Source organism: Betta splendens, chromosome 8 (genome assembly GCF_900634795.4).
Source record: "Betta splendens chromosome 8, fBetSpl5.4, whole genome shotgun sequence".
Classification (NCBI taxonomy): domain Eukaryota; kingdom Metazoa; phylum Chordata; class Actinopteri; order Anabantiformes; family Osphronemidae; genus Betta; species Betta splendens.
Window position 1 is genome coordinate 6836240 of NC_040888.2, and position 15796 is coordinate 6852035.

Here is a 15796-nt window from a genome sequence, read left to right on the forward strand (position 1 = left end):
TAAAGACAGGCGAGCAGGGAAAGTGAAAGGCCGTCGGAGAACGAGGGGGGGGGGGCTGTAAATGTGCGAGTATTCATGCCATGCTAATTCGCTGGCAGTATTGTTTTGCTACTGTCATGACTGACAGAGATGAGGTGAGAGGGGGAAGGATTTCAGTGTAGGACAGCCCGCGAGACAGACAATAACCGCGTCCTGAGCGCCCCCCAGTTCCACATCACCAGTGTCACACACATAAACAGGCGCACACTCACATCTTGGCGGAGAAACCGAATCGGCCACCGGCGTCCAAAGGGAAAGAGATCAAGAATAAATTTTCTCGCCGCTCTCTAGTAACAGCTCCTCTCTAATCGAGCACTGGCATCGCTTAGCGCTCCTCTCCCTATGAGAATAAATATACTCATCTATTACAAGAAACAAAATGGTTCCCTGTTGCAGCGAGCCAAGAAGGGTGGGCTTATTATGATAATTGATGGTATGTTTACGTATGTTGACTGATGATGATCTGAACTAAAAATACAAACTTTAATTTTTACTACGCTGATGATGACAAGGGAACAGAAGACCTTGTCTGGAGAATAAAACACTTGCCATAATTACGCAGAAGATGAAATGAGGTGTTGGAGCCACATTTGCGCGCCGCTCATCTCCGGGCCTCGCATGAAGCGATGTAGATACGACAGGAAGCTGACACATGGAGATGGATGCACAGACCTCCACCTACCCCCACCCTCCCATTTGCATTCATTTCACATCCAACTGGAAGTTCGCACCTAAATTCCGACTCGCTTCACGTCCAAGCCGGCGCTCAAATGTAGCCGCTGTGTTTGCGGGTCAGTGTGGTTAAAGCTGACATCTTCTGTCAACACACCCATCGCTAACCTCCATTACTCGCTCACTTAGTCTCCTGCACCGGGCCCACGCTCATTTTCATTTGCCCCCCCTCCCCCTACGAGATCTGTGTGAACTTCACTCATTGGCGGTATTCTCACCAACTCGTTGGACGTCCACTCACTGTGCCGACCACTCTCAGCTGGCGCCGCTACTCCTCAGTCCCATTTCTGCTCTCACCCACTTTCTCATTCTCCTTCTCACCCATTGTTTCCACCCCTGCACTTTCTCTCTCTTCCTCTTTTGCCGTCTCTGTCACACATTTCACTTCCAATCTGTGCCTTCCCTTCGTTAACCCCCTATTCTGCTCATCCTCCATAACTCTCTCGTAATTAAAAACTCCTATATCCCTCTCTGTATAGATTGCCTCTGCCCATTCTAGTAAAAGATTTAAAGGGCTCCTTTAAGTGTTAATCAGGTTGTCATCCGTGCAGCCAAAATCAAAAGCTTGATAAATAAAGGCTCGTCTCTGTTGGCTAGTGGCTCTCTGTGTTTAAATAGGTGACACTGTAGTGCATTCTGAGCACATCAGATGAATGCCAGAACTCCTGGGGTCTCCTGAAACAGCGAGCAGAGACAAAGCTAAGCACTCGATAATGACGAAGGGATAGGCAGCTCACTCCGTTTTCTGAGGAACTCTCCGTGGGCCACCCTCCCTCTTTTTGTCGACAGGCCTTTTCAACTCTGCAGTTGGCAAAATTGCATAAACATGGAGAGCCCAGGCCTTTATTTTCGTACATTACGCAAAGGGGTTAAGCTGTTGCACCGAGGGGAGTGCATTAAAAAAAAGAAATAAATAAAAATAAAAACAGACCACTCTTATCTTCCATCCCCAACCAGCACTCTCCGTTGTCCAATCATCCCATCACATCCCACTACGGCCAATTTGCTGCTATGACCAATCTCTCCTCCACAGTCAAACGGTCGGCCATCACTCGAAATAGCATATCGACAGCCTCCGCTGTCGCCCGCTACGCCGTATCATCAAAAACTCCCGCGCTTGTCTAATATATCCAGCTCAAAGCCGCTGCTCGACAGACTTGTGTTATCGCTGACCCGTGCCAACACACCACTACTCCCTGCAGCCCGTTACCTCTCCTCACCTTGCATGCATTATCATGAAAGCTACGGTAACATAATGGCCCATCACTCCCTTTCGTGGCTCTTTTCCCTCGTTTTGATTTTCTGTCCATCAATGGGGGGTGGCGGGGGTGGGGGGGCGTGGACTTCTTGTTTATCTGCTCGTCAGGTTTATCTATCGCTAAGCCGTCCACTGTGCTGCAGTGGCCTCAGCACTGCATTAATCCCCTATCAGCCAGCCAGTCATCCATCACCCCGCTGTCTATCACGTCAGATCCATCATCTGCCCATCTGTCCCGTGCTGCCCGTGCTCGGGGATGATCCCCTCGGAGTGCCCAACTGGAGAGTGGCACGGGGTGGAGGGGACAGCCGGGCGGGCAGGGGGAAATTAGAGGGAAATGCAGAAACCAAAGATGGGAGAGGGGAATAAAGGATTATACCCTGCCCTTCCTTCTCCCGTCCTCTCTCTGCCTGCATGCTGAGTGCTTGCATCATGTCACTACATGCTTATTAGACCTAGTGTTTGTTTCCTTGTAATTTGTTTGCTTTCCTCGCCCGCTAATTTTTTGCCAGTAGGAGAGTTGTGGAGGGAGCTGCAGGGGACGGGGTCATAAATCCCACAAAGCCCCGGTGTGTGAGAAACTCCGGCCCCTCCTTCTCCAGCAGGAAAGCAAAGGGAATGGAAATTGTCTAAAGCCTCCAAGCTTTAAAACAGCTCAATATCTTGGTTCATCAGGGGTCGTTCGTATTTCCATCCATATCTGCTAGCATCACGAGGCGAGTGAGGGGGCGCACGAACAGGCGAGGAGGTGAGTGTAGGGCAAACGTTGGTACACTCGCAGAGAAAGCGAGTCCACCCAGGTGCATGTAGGAGCAGGGTGCAGGGGCGCGGGAGTGTAAACAGGCACATATTAGGAGGAAGCGCTCGGCACACAGACGTCTGGCTCTGTAATGTGCAAACGGCAACTGAGCACGCAGGCATGCGACGGAGCGCAGAGGTTATATAGGCTCGTCGACAGAAGGGCTCTGCGAGGGGAGAGCAAATAGTGTAAGAATGAGGACGAGGCGGGTAGAACCGAGAGAAATCGTATTGCGGCAGGTTAATGAACGTGCAGTTTGGCAACTCAGCAAAAAACGATCTGTTACTACACACTAAATCCTGTTTACTTCGATAACCACCTGACCACCTCAGGGCTACTGTGTGGTTATGGTTTGGTGTTCACGCGATGTGTTGGATGCAAAGCAGTCGAGTGGCACGGCAACAAGATCATTCTGGGGTCAGGCAACGGAGCTGCGATTATTCAATTAACGTGTTTTCATGAAATCTATGAGCGGCATTATCAACGGTGTGGTATGACTGCATCAGGATCCTACTGTAGCCAGAATTCAACATTCTCCTTGCTGGTGATCTCTATAATCCTATCTATTTTCTACCTCTGTGAGCTCAAATAGCCTTGTAGGATTACAGCGAGGGCTGAACAACGCCTGGTGAATGGAACTAGCTTTTTGAATGCAGGCAATCAACAGCCCAGATTCTCCGCCATGTAATATCAACATCAGCCGTCGAGCAACACGCAGGGAATAGGGAGAAAGTGGCGTGTGAATCTTCTGCTTTCATCCACGATGAGCCTAAACAAACATCTTCCGACCAATGTTCTTCCTCCACGGGCGACTGAATCTGATCAGACAGCTGTCAGAAAGCCTCCGTGTCCATCCCGAGTTTGCTCTAATTAGTGAACCGCTCTCCCTCCTCTGGCCTTCCTGACAGATACTGCTCAATCGCTGCGCAGGTGCCACCGCAGCTCCGGCTCTGCAACACGAGGTCTGCAATTACATCCTGGCGCGACCCGATGGGCAAACGCTGCACACATCCGGTAATGATGCGGTAACGGTGTGGTTTAGCATATGCCGTAAAGGAAGGACATGGGTACAGGCCGCTCAGGCCATAACACATGCAATTACTAGGACACAATAGGAGACTCCCACAGCCGCATAAACACACACCTATTTGGTCCACACTGAATTAATCAGCTCGCAGACAAATAGCTGAATAAATACTCTGGATAACCAGATCAATATTGTAAACTCAATTCATTTGAGTTCACAGAGATGTCAAATTCTGCATAGTTTCACAGCACACTGATTAAAGTGGCACCACATTAATTCTGTAAATCAATAAAACCAATCTTTCAAATAAATCAAGTCGCTCGGACGACTAGAGCCAATTGGAGGGCGAGAATACATTAAACAGTCCTCGGTCCAAATGCATACAGTATCTGTGTCAAGCGGACAGCGAGCCGGTTTGCCGTGTGGGTTCTCCAAATTGTGGACTGAAAATGATTAATCCATGAAATAATAACCAGGGTGCCAAGAAGGCACGTGGTAATTCTATAATGATCAAAGACTCAATTAAATCTGTCTCCATTCTGTTCCCTAAATGCCTCATGTCTGTAGCTGCAAAGCTAGTGTGTGTGTGTGTGTGTGTGTGTGTGTGTGTGTGTGTGTGTGTGTGTGTGTGTGTGTGTGTGTATGTGTGGGTGACTGGAGGTTAATCCGTGGCCTGTGGTGAGAGGACGTACAGTATAACGTGCGGTTTGTGTATATACAGTTACACTGTATTATTACACTTCACTTATTAGGCACAGTGTATTTTAGTACCTGTCTCACCATCCACCATGTGGCTGCTGTTTTGTTACACATTTTTATCTGGCCTCAGATAAATCTGTACTCAGCTGCTAAAAACTGCTGCATTTAATACAGGTATTTATAAACAAGAAAAAAAATCACATAACCACAGAAGGTTTGCTGAGGATGCACGGTCATTTTTAGCAGCACCTTACTCCACAGTGACACTATCAAATCCACACCTGGGCTCTGGCTAAACGCGCTGCAGCTATGGACTAAAGGAAGTCTGACGTGTACATTTTCACTGCCACGTGTCTTCGGAGCTTCCTCTCTGCTCCTGCCGGCTGTGGCTGCGGTCCAATTTGAACCGGGGGGGCTTTAGATACCTCAAATGTAGCAGTCCCAACTCCTGGGGAGGTCCAAGATGTCCCCAAACTCAGACAAGCGAGAAATCGCTCTGCCAACTTGTTTTCTCAGTAGGCTGCACAGGCCATAGGCAACATGCCCAACAGTGATTCTGGAGCATATGGCCAAAAATATTGAGCAACCTGTGGTAAAACATTTAGGGTGTCACCACGAGAATGATGTTCGGTCGCTGATAATGCAATCACTGTAATTTCGATTTTGCAGTGGTGACAAAAATCATTTAGAAAAATAGCAAAAATATTTAATGCGACTTCAGTAAAACACTGTATGTTTCAGTGTACAACCAGCAGTTTCTTATTTTTGAAGACACGTGGTCATGACCAGCACAGAGATTTCTGAGAGTATTCTTTGGAGCTGTCTCCTTTATTATTAATGGATCACATGCCTACATGTATTGTGGAAGCTGTCAATCATTCTGATGAACCTTCAGAGCACTATCTGAGTCTGCGGTTCCTTTAGCTCTGTGCAGCACTTTAATGTCACTCAGCTCACTGTTTTGGTTCAGTCTCCCCATATCAAAGTTAGACTGCGTCAAATAGTGAGTAAATCATGGACATACTGGACCATATGGCAAGCCAGAGTCATTATGTCACATCTGTAGGGTGGCCCCTGGGTCCATTACCATCAGCATCTTACTGAAATCCCCCATTAAGATATTATATCAGCATTCTAAGTGAAAAAACTGATATCATAAAATTCTGCCTCTGTGGTGCTTTGAACTCTTGTTTCTTTATACCGGCGCGATATGAGGAAAATCTGTGATGTGCGATGACATTATGCAGCGTTGCGTCGATGGTTTAACTGGCGATAAATAAACAAAATCTCCGAGTGTGCGCATTAGTTGCAGCTGTACGGCTCCTGTTGCATCCTGCCAAAATAGAGCTGCACCGCAAACATACAGTAGACGCCAGCACCGAATCAAGCGCAAATGAATTTGATTAGGATTAGGATCGCAGCAGAAGCTACTCGCGTGTCTGGGAGCCTTTGATCACAGGCCCCTGGAACAAGAGCTGCAATTATGCAGAGAGACTGTTAGTCGGACTCGGCCGTGTGATTCGAATGCGCCCAGTGATTGCTAAGGGTTAAAAATCCATTTGTGTCTCAAGACGGGTTTGACAATTTGCGGCACGTTGGCTGTGTTCCCATGGAGACAAATGTTATAAGACCGATATTGCGGCGGGTTAATTAAAAAAGGAAAAAAAAAAAAAAAAGCAGCTGAATGAAGGTTAATTTGTCGCGCTCATTGGCGCTCTTCCGCGCTGTTAGGGAGGTGAATCTATGATACTGCGAGTGTGCGTCGTATTTTGCCGTGGTTTGTGTCCATATGTGCAGAGGAGCAGAGGGCGCGAGGATTGGAGAGGAGCGGCACAGGGCAGTCTCAAATGAGACATGCATAGTCCCAACATAATTATAATCCTTAATTAATCCACTCCGGATGCTCTCTCTCTCTCACACGCTCGCTCGCTCTCTCCCTTTGCTTAAGTTCATTGCTCTAGGTATTTACAGACTTTTTTCCATAATAGAGCATCACCCCTCTTTTTTCCTCACCTGACATCTGCCTACTTTCTGTACACTGCCCTGGGTGTTTTGCAGCTGTTTATGAACACAAGCGCCCTTTGACACCTCTCTCCAGCAGCCCCTCCCGCCCATCGCCTCCCCCTCCTCTCTACCTGCCTCCCTCCGACTCCCATCCTGGCAGACAGGCAAACAAACAGCGTCTTTCGGTTCCCGTGTTGTGTCTTGGCTTTGCCTCTCCTCACACCTCCCAGCGTAGGCCCGCACACACAAACAGCGGCGCGCACAAAGACAAACACGCTAACACCAGTCAAACACCATATACTCTGAAGGGAGCGCCGCTGACACAAATACGAACACACCGGAGTCCTTCCTCTGTGGAATGACTCAGGTGAGTCTCAGGTGAGCGGCGCTGCCTGTGAGGGCCAGACAGCCAGACGCATACATACACCATGAGCGCACACTGTTTTATATACATCCCTCCTCATTCTGCTGCCTGACTGAATGCTTTGATAGCCCCTGGGTTACTCACGTGTTAGTCACCGAGCGTGAGGGGGTCAGCGACAGAGAGCGAGAAGTGGATCGTGCAAACGGGGGTGTAATGAAAGGAAACTGGAGTCTTGTAACAGCAGATGAAGGGCCCGTGCATGGGACCGGGGCTGAAGGTAATGAGGACCAAGGTGTCACTATTGACAGCTGCAGAGTGAGAGCGCCAGGCGCGAGGAGGGAGCAGCGGGGACTTCTCCTGCCATTACCCGTTCTCCCCTCGTTCCAGGGGAGCCAATTAGCGGCGCTCCTCCGCCACTTGCGTCCGCACCTTCCATCAAGCCATCACAAAAACATAAGGATTGATTGGACAAGCTATTAGGTCAATTGATCCCTGTTTCCTTTCATCTGTGCACTCCTCCTTTTTTTTTTTCTTCAGGTGGACAGATTGGACATGAAAACCTGCTCCAATTACCCGAGGTTTAACCAAGATGGCCTGATGCACCTCCGCTTTGTGTGTGAGGCTAAAGTTTTGTTCTATTCACACTTCAGTGGTTTTAGTGTATGGTGTAATCCAATTTATGGCAAAAGTATATCTTTTAGTTACTCTAGTTCAGTAGCGCCTTTGAGCGTGTGTTTGTGTTTCCTTCCTGTTCGCCTATCATCGCGTCTCTGCATTTATGATTTGAGTACACGCAGGATTGCATGCAAGGAGCGAATCAATCTCATACTTTGAGGGGAGCACCAATGCCATTATAAACATTCGGCAAGTGCTGCCGCACCCGATTTCCTAAAACGCCAGACAACCAGCAGGACGGGATTATATTGATTTGTGATCATTATTCTCAAGTGCCTCCGAGATTGTGTCTTGGCACCGGGCCTTGAAAGTACATTAAATACATGTTAAGAAATGAAAACTGACACGCACAGAGTGAGCTGACAGCTGCTATTTGACACCGCTTCTAACAACATGAATAGGAAAATCAGGCGGCTTAAAGGGGCAATCACAGCCGACCATTACAAACACTGGTAGGAATTTGGTCATTCACACGGCACTGACGCACTTTTAAACACCTATTCAGAGCCCCCTTCCCCTGACAAATTGGTGTAAAAGCCAATGAAACGCTAGTGAGGCTGATTGGTGACATTGATTGAGCATCGCTGGGTCTTTTCACTGCTGTACACGAGTCGTCTCCCAGTCGATAGACACAACCCAAATACACCAGCCACTCAATCCAATGTGTTGCTACATGGGCCCATCCAGCTAATTTAACACCCACTCCATTTATGAAAAAGAGTCCTCATCGATTTCTCCCTGTGCATGCGCTCGTGTTGCTCCTGTTCATTTTCGCCATGCCGGCGCCTACACGTGCTCGGGGGCTGGCAGCCATTGAATTGAATTAGCGTGTGGTATGGCTCCTGTAAGATTGGCTCCTCTCGGCCCACGGCTCCAGCCTCTCTCCAAATGTGGCGGAGCCCACGGCCCACAGTTGTCGAGAGCGTCGCGTCCCGAAGGCCATGAGGGTGCAGGGTTGCATGTACCCTGTCTCTTTTCCCTTCTTCCACTTCCCAATCCATTAGTGCATGTTCAGGCTCCCTAAATGTAATCTAGCATTTGAGGGGAAAACCGCCAACACGTTATAAACAGCCTTAGAAAACATAACGGGCTGTTTTTGATTGCAATAATTAGTCCAACAACAGCTGTTTAAAGCCATTCCTAATGTGTTTTGTCAGCAGCGGTAAAACACTGAACCACAATAACTGTCATTATGATCATAATGGTTTTTTCCGTCGGAACATGTCTTATCAAGCGGGTGACAACCACAGAGCTGCCACAGCCAGGTACAAAGCGCTGTCTGTGAAGGGAAGGAGCCGGGAAAAGCTGCGTGGCACTTCACAATAAATAGTTTCTAGGTCAGTCCGCTGAAGGCCGGCCTACAGAGACACAGCATTTTGACATAACTGAAAAGGGCATAAAAGATTACCCTTTGAGTATGAGCAGGAGGTACGTAGGTGCGCTGCAGCGCCTCAAGAGACACAATGAAACAAAATGCATTAATCCATCACTGGACCCCCCCATCACGGCAACACATTTAAAATCTTCCACTCATTCTGATAATAGCGTCTACCACCGCGTATCCATTTTGCCGCAAATGTCAGTAAATATCTAATGATGGGGTGGCAAATTGTTGAGGTAAAGGTCACGACAAGTAGTTCAGTGAGTGATATGTCAAATGACATTTTGTCCAATAGGGGCAAGAATTGACATAAAGACACAATCCAATCTTAAAAGGGTTTGTTTCCCGTGGCTAGAAATTGGAAACAACCTCAAAGTTGTATTGGATCAATGTGGATCTGAAACGTAATTATTTATTATGCATCGCTGTTCAAGCTGTATCTGGGAGCCTTTTATGATCAAAAGGCAAAGATGAGATTAAGTTCATCACAAGTGTAAACAGAGGTCACTGTTTTGAACCGTGGCACAACCGAAGGCTGAAGATGCGAGGCACGTGTATTGAAGCTACATGATCAAAACATTTGGATCTGCTAAGTTTTAACATAGCAGGAATCTGAACAGCAAGCTCTCACCATGCCTGTCCCAGTTTCCTTGCAAGAAAAAAGAGATTTTATGAAGTTCAAAAGTCACATATTTGTGTTTTGGTATTAAATATGCGTGTTTATTCAGTGTCTCTTTGTATCATACATGTATGTCACGTCTCATCACAATGTAATTGGAGCTTGTTTGTCCATGAATGAACATGTCACACCATAATTTTAGCAAAACTTATACTTGACTGACAGGCAGCGTTCACATTGCACCAAACTTTATTTTGTTATGATAGACATATTGTCGCTTATTTGCTTGTTCATATGAGAAGCAAAATAAAAAAAACCTGAAGCAAATTTTAATATAAAGCTAGTTTTATATCTAGGATTATTCGATGTGGTGAAAAAATGGCAAATGTTACAAGATATCGACACCCTGCTCTTCTTCTGCTTTCAAAATCTGATTAATATCAGTCTCTTTTTTTTCTTTGAACCAGCACCGATGCAATACATTCAGTTGTAGACAAGAGACGTTGTAGGTTATTTTATGAAATTTATATCAGTGCTCCATCTTTCAGCTTTTTTTTTCTATTAACATATTCATTCAGTGAGCCTTTTCACTGAGCTGTAGGGTTACATACATATTATACAAAGGAGAGAGTAATATAAAAAGCACAGGAGACATGAGACGAATCACTTTAAAAACATTGCGCTATTATTTCTACTTTGTTGATATGCGTGTGTTCATGTATATGGGGTCATTTTGTGCATTTGTTGCATGTGCAAATGAATTTCATCCAATTTGAATGATTCTAATATTCTGCGCACACACTGGATCTGTGTACAGTACTCTTACTTTGAGCAGAAAAACATGGCGGTCGAATCCTGACTCCAGTGTTCGAGAGCCTCCTAAAACGCCACAGTCACACTGAAATAAATCTAATTATGATTAGTGACTTATTAAAAGTCTGACGATCACTGATGCCATGCTAATGCACGACTATTATTCACCCATTAAAAGCCGAGAATAATTTTTCTGATGGTGATGTGACACACAGACAAGGGGGAAATAAATCCTTCTGTCTTCCCGGGGAGAGTGTTTGGCAGTAAACCAATTCCAAGTCTGGCTTCTTGAATGCCCAGATAACGCAATCAGACAGTTGCAATATTGCTGTTTTACCACCTGAAGAATTTGAATTTCATTCTGCCCCTTCAGAATAGTCGACATGCCAATTTTTTTCCCAGGAATTGGCAGGACAAACACAATGTACCCTGGTGAAATGAGGAAAAGGCTTACCAGCAGAAAATAACTGCTTTCAGGGTCTTTCTTGTCAGCTTCCTCGTGTTCGGGTTTATCATTATAACACACAAAAGCAAAAGGTTTAATTTCTTTCATAATATCTACAATGCAGCCCGTCGAAGCCTTTTTATTAGATATTTTATTATTAAATTGGGAATTAGTTCAGCATAGAAACAATATAAGGGTCCCTCAGTTTTCATGATGTCAACTCCTAAACATTACGGAGTCACATTTTGATTAAATTCAGTTTTTCTTGCTGAGGCTTCCAATAGATGCAACAGGAGGAATCAGAATGGCTTTTGGGATGATTTTCTAATTGGTGAGTAATAGGTCAGGTAAACTAAACATCCCAGTTTGAATCCCAGTTTGATGGAGGGACTGTGATTTTCTGATGCCCAGATCCCTCAGGTTTATGGATGGCAGTCTGAACGTGGTGTGGGGATTTTTAGTGTAGTCCAGGACTTGGAGGACCAAGCAGGTTTTAGAGTCAATAACTAATTATTTCTGTCTCTCTCAGAATGAACTTGTGCTCAGATAAAATAATTACAATTGTGAGAGGGATGTTTGCCAAATACAATTTGCAGAATTTACATCCCCTCCTTATTGTTAAGTACCATAATGGAAAACTCATTAGTCCATTTACAGTATGGGTGTCTGTTTAGCAGCATGATGTGCCACCTGAAAACCCTGCACTGGAAGCAAACAGACGCCTCTTTCCGGATCCAGGACCGTATTTATTAATTAATATGACCCAAATCAATTAGTGTGCAGGCCGAGGCTTGGGCCCAGAAACCGGAGCCCCGCTCTAAACCCTGATTATAATTCAGAGTATCTAGCACGCAATTTAAATAGGCAGCGACAGATGTCGATGGCAGAAAACACGAACTCCATATCCGCCAGAGCATAAAATATCAATAAATAAATCGGCTTACACGCCCTAACACCTCACTGGAAACCTGGGTGGTGCACATTACATGCCATTATTGTCACACTTATATCACGTGTATAAAGGCATAACATGAAAGCTGCGCTTCGTTCCTACCTTGATTCCTCCAATCTCCTTCCCCTTGATTGTTCAGTGTGTCTCATTCATTCTCGCTTCCTTCCTCACTCGCCTCCTTCCCCTTCTCTCACCCTCTGGTTATCACTCGTTTGCTCCTCTTTGGTCCCGTCTTCGTGCAGATGCATAAGAATTAAAAATTAATAGTCTGCTATCTTGAAGACAAGCGAAAACGGAGCGCGCGCGCGAGAGAGAGGGGAGAATCCACGCCACTAAAAGCAAAATAAGACGAGGACAGTGCGAGGGGGAAAAATCCTCACGGACAGAGCAGATTCTCACGAAAATGCGCCCGTGTGGGCATCAAAATAAATAAAAGCGACGACACCATCCTGCTTGAAAACAGTGAGGACAGCGTGATCACAGCGTCAGACTCGAGCGAGGAAGCCGCGGTGGAATTCTAACGGAACGCAAGTTCGAAGCGCCGCGTCCGTCCGTCGCTGGTTCGGAAGGTGAGCAAGTGAGCGAAATTGCCACCGTCGCAAAACGCGTGTAACGTACGCGAGGCGCATCAGACCGTGGGGTGTCTGATGCCTATCTGTTTGCAGGACGCCTCGTTTTTCACTCTGTGGACCCGTCGCCTCGGCCCCGTCTCTGCGAGAGCGCTCCGCTTTGACGTCGCCCGTTGGAACTGGGATAGCGCGCACGAGCCATCTGCGGTGCTCGCGTGCGTCCTGACGCACTGTGCGGATCGCTCGCCCACAGTTTCCCTCGTTCGTCGGCAGGCAGCGCGCACTCCTCAGAAGCGCTCGCGCGGTATTTTCAGCCACTGCAGTTCTGCATCGGTCCCACTACAACGTATAGCGCGTTCACGCCGTTGCTCTTCACACTTTGGTAGTTCTAATAACTGAGCCGCGGCACAGGAACCAGACACTTTTGGCCACCTACCGGTTACATGGCTTCCTCTGCGCATCCATTGCCATTGTTTGTTGTGTGTGTGTTTTTTTTTTTTTTTTTTTGTAAGATAAATTGGATCAGTCGTCTGAGCCACCTGCTCCTCTAAGCTACAGACGGAATGAGCAGAGTTCTTTGTTACAGTCTCGGTGCAAGAACTACTTACATAAAGAAAAAAGGAGAATATTCAGGAGTCGTCTGTTCGAGATGCAGTATTAATCCAAGTTGTAGCCTAACTCCTTGTGCCATCACTACATTAGCTTTCACCATGTGTAAAGTCATGGTTGAACAGTGATTTTTAACATAAGTGAGCAATAAACATTAATTAAGCACGATTAAAATTTTGTCCAATCAGTTAATTAATAAACGCAGCTTACGTTTACACGCTACTTTACAGCAGCTCACGTGTATTATGGGACTTGTGGACCACACAATCCTCAATTTAAATGCATCTCGAGGGACTTTCATATACATGTTTTTTTCATTTTACAGCAGAAAAAGCGTGTCTGCCTCCTGTCACTGCTCTGATTCTTGATTCTCAGGAGGGACAGACTCAGGCAGCTGTTGGCTGCTGCACGTGCACAGGCACAGATGGACCTTTCGTGACGACTGTTTTCCTTGGTTATTCCCTTCAAGATGGAGCTGTGCGCTGCTCTGAGGCTGTGTCATAAATTGGCGGTTCAGGGACGCTTCAGGACGTTCACAGGCGAGGGCAGGCATGAAAATGACATAATCCAGTAAAATCCGAAGACACAAACAAGTATAAACCTTATACTGGACATATGCAGTGTGAGCCGGTTGAGGAGGTCCTGTATAAGAGAGTCAGGGCACAACACAAAGCGATCGTATTGAGCCAAGTAGAGATTTTTAGCATTGGACGTACACTTTACTCGTCAGTCTGGTGAACTCCCAGCATGAGGCGTGCTAAGTGGCTTCCTACGGTACTTGCAGTTTCCTCCATAAATAGAAATGTGACAGAAGCCACTTTTTCCCTGTGCTTGAAATGTCAGCACAGGTTGGTTCTGGTACAGATGGTTTTATTCATCCAACCAGCAGCCACCTCTAAAGGGTTTTCATAAAGTAAGAAAAGAGGGCCTCCGTGTTATTGACTATATGATTATATGATTAGCATTGCAGTGCTACAGCTTCACATGCTGGGATTCTGGCGTTGGGATTCTTATTGCTCCGAAGAAGCTGGAGCAGAAGAACTTTGGAAACTTTGGAGACTGAACATGCTTTTATCTTCATGGAGACATGGTGGCCTCCGTTGAGAATTATAGTCAGAACTATTTGCTGCTTCTGCTTTGAACCCCCTCAAAAAAGAAAAAGAAAGGCAGTTTGAACAAAATACTGATCTGAAGGAGATATCATATTCATGTCCAGCTCTTCTTTGTCAGCAGTGCTCATATTCTTTGGTTCTTTGACATTATTTAGATTCCACATCACATGCAAAACCTGCACCAGGGCCTCCTGTAATGTTTCTCCCCTCTCTGAGGGGCTGATATTGGTATTATGATAGCTGATATTGGGCTCTCCTAAATGGGCCCTGCATGCTTCTGCCACTTAGCGCTCTGTCACATGCTACCTTCTCTGTTACGCCGCTCTCCAACCCAGCGAATTGACCTTCATGCGCCGCCTGACTCATTGCGCCAATAACTAGCACGCATAATGTAGTTTGTGTTCCATGCCAGTCGCACACTCAATCAAGGATTCTGTGGGTTTTTTTTTTTTCTTTCTCAAGATCCAATTTTATTTATGCAAAGTCACACTGCTCTGTGTAATCAGAAGAGACTGCTGGCAAACCTTATCACCCACTGAACAGAATGGATCAAAAAGAGCTAAATGTGGACAAATTTACACCATCAAGTCATGCTTTCCACAGTCTGAGCAGTTGTTCATCACATCCCGGTTTCTTAGCAACAACAATAGTGACTACACATGATTAAGTGCTGATTGGCCAACTAAACACTACAAACTGTGCAGCCTTCACTTGAAGCCTTGATGAGTTACCTTATAAATAATATATTGTAGAGAGTCAACAACTGTGTGTGTGTGTGTGTGTGTGTGTGTGTGTGTGTGTGTGTGTGTGTGTGTGTGTGTGTGTGTGTGTGCGTGTGCGTGTGTGTGTGTGTGTGTGTGTGTGTATAAAGAAACTGCATACAAACAGTATATGATTATCTTATAATCATGCCATGTTCATTAGGATGCAGGGAGCACAAAATCAAAATAGATACTAGATGCTGCAGAGTTAATTCTGAGGCATCTATTCAGTGTAGCTGCAGTTCAGAATTCACCATGATTATGCTGTCTGAATAGGCTGTCAAAAAATAAATGCGACTCAGAAACACTCAGGAAGCAGTTTGGATACTGATCAAAAGTCCAACCATAGTCAAAATACACTTCAATTTTTAGACAACACATCATAATTACTTCCTCGCTTCGGCCCAAACAAAACAATCCAGATAAGTGTTGATACATGCAGCGGTTAAAATAGACAGCGGATGAGAAAAATGAAAGAGAAGCTAAGATAAGAGCCGGCCACTGTGCAGCGCTGGAGTGGTTTTTGTACCGGCGCGTTCGGGGACAAATTCATTCAGACTCGGCCATGACTGTGAAAATTTGAGTCACTGTTAATAATAATTCTTTTTGTTCACTCCTAGTCCACGTTGCGTTACATTCGCAGTGCAGCGATTTCTTGCATGATAAGACAGACTTTATCAACAAAGCATCCGCGGCTCTGCCTCAATCTTCCTTGTTTTCCTCTTAAAAAAAAAACGAGGAGGGAATCAGCTCATGCATCTGGCATATTTAATTTGTTCCGGCTCATGTTTGATTAATACCAATTCTTCCTAGTCAGAGCTCATGTTTATGCAACGCCATTATTTACATAACACCTTGCCCTATTTGCAGCTAGGTCTAATTTTTACAGTATACGGCTTCCTGCTTTTCATTGAGTGACAAAGTATCTCTTTCGGAGC

General features: G+C 45.9%; 1 protein-coding gene across 6 annotated transcripts in view; it reads right to left on the reverse strand.

Annotated features, from left to right (window-relative positions):
• Positions 1-12759, reverse strand: part of adgrl1a (adhesion G protein-coupled receptor L1a) — a 77570-nt gene extending 64811 nt beyond the window's left edge. For 2 of the 6 annotated variants that reach the window (XM_055510645.1, XM_055510646.1), the window contains exon 1: positions 11910-12758. The gene's annotated coding sequence lies outside the window, so the exon portion shown is untranslated. Of the gene's footprint in view, positions 1-11909 lie in introns of all 6 variants that reach the window. The other 4 variants (XM_029160085.3, XM_029160084.3, XM_055510650.1 and 1 more) reach the window with 3 other exon arrangements.
• Positions 12760-15796: the final 3037 nt, after the last annotated feature.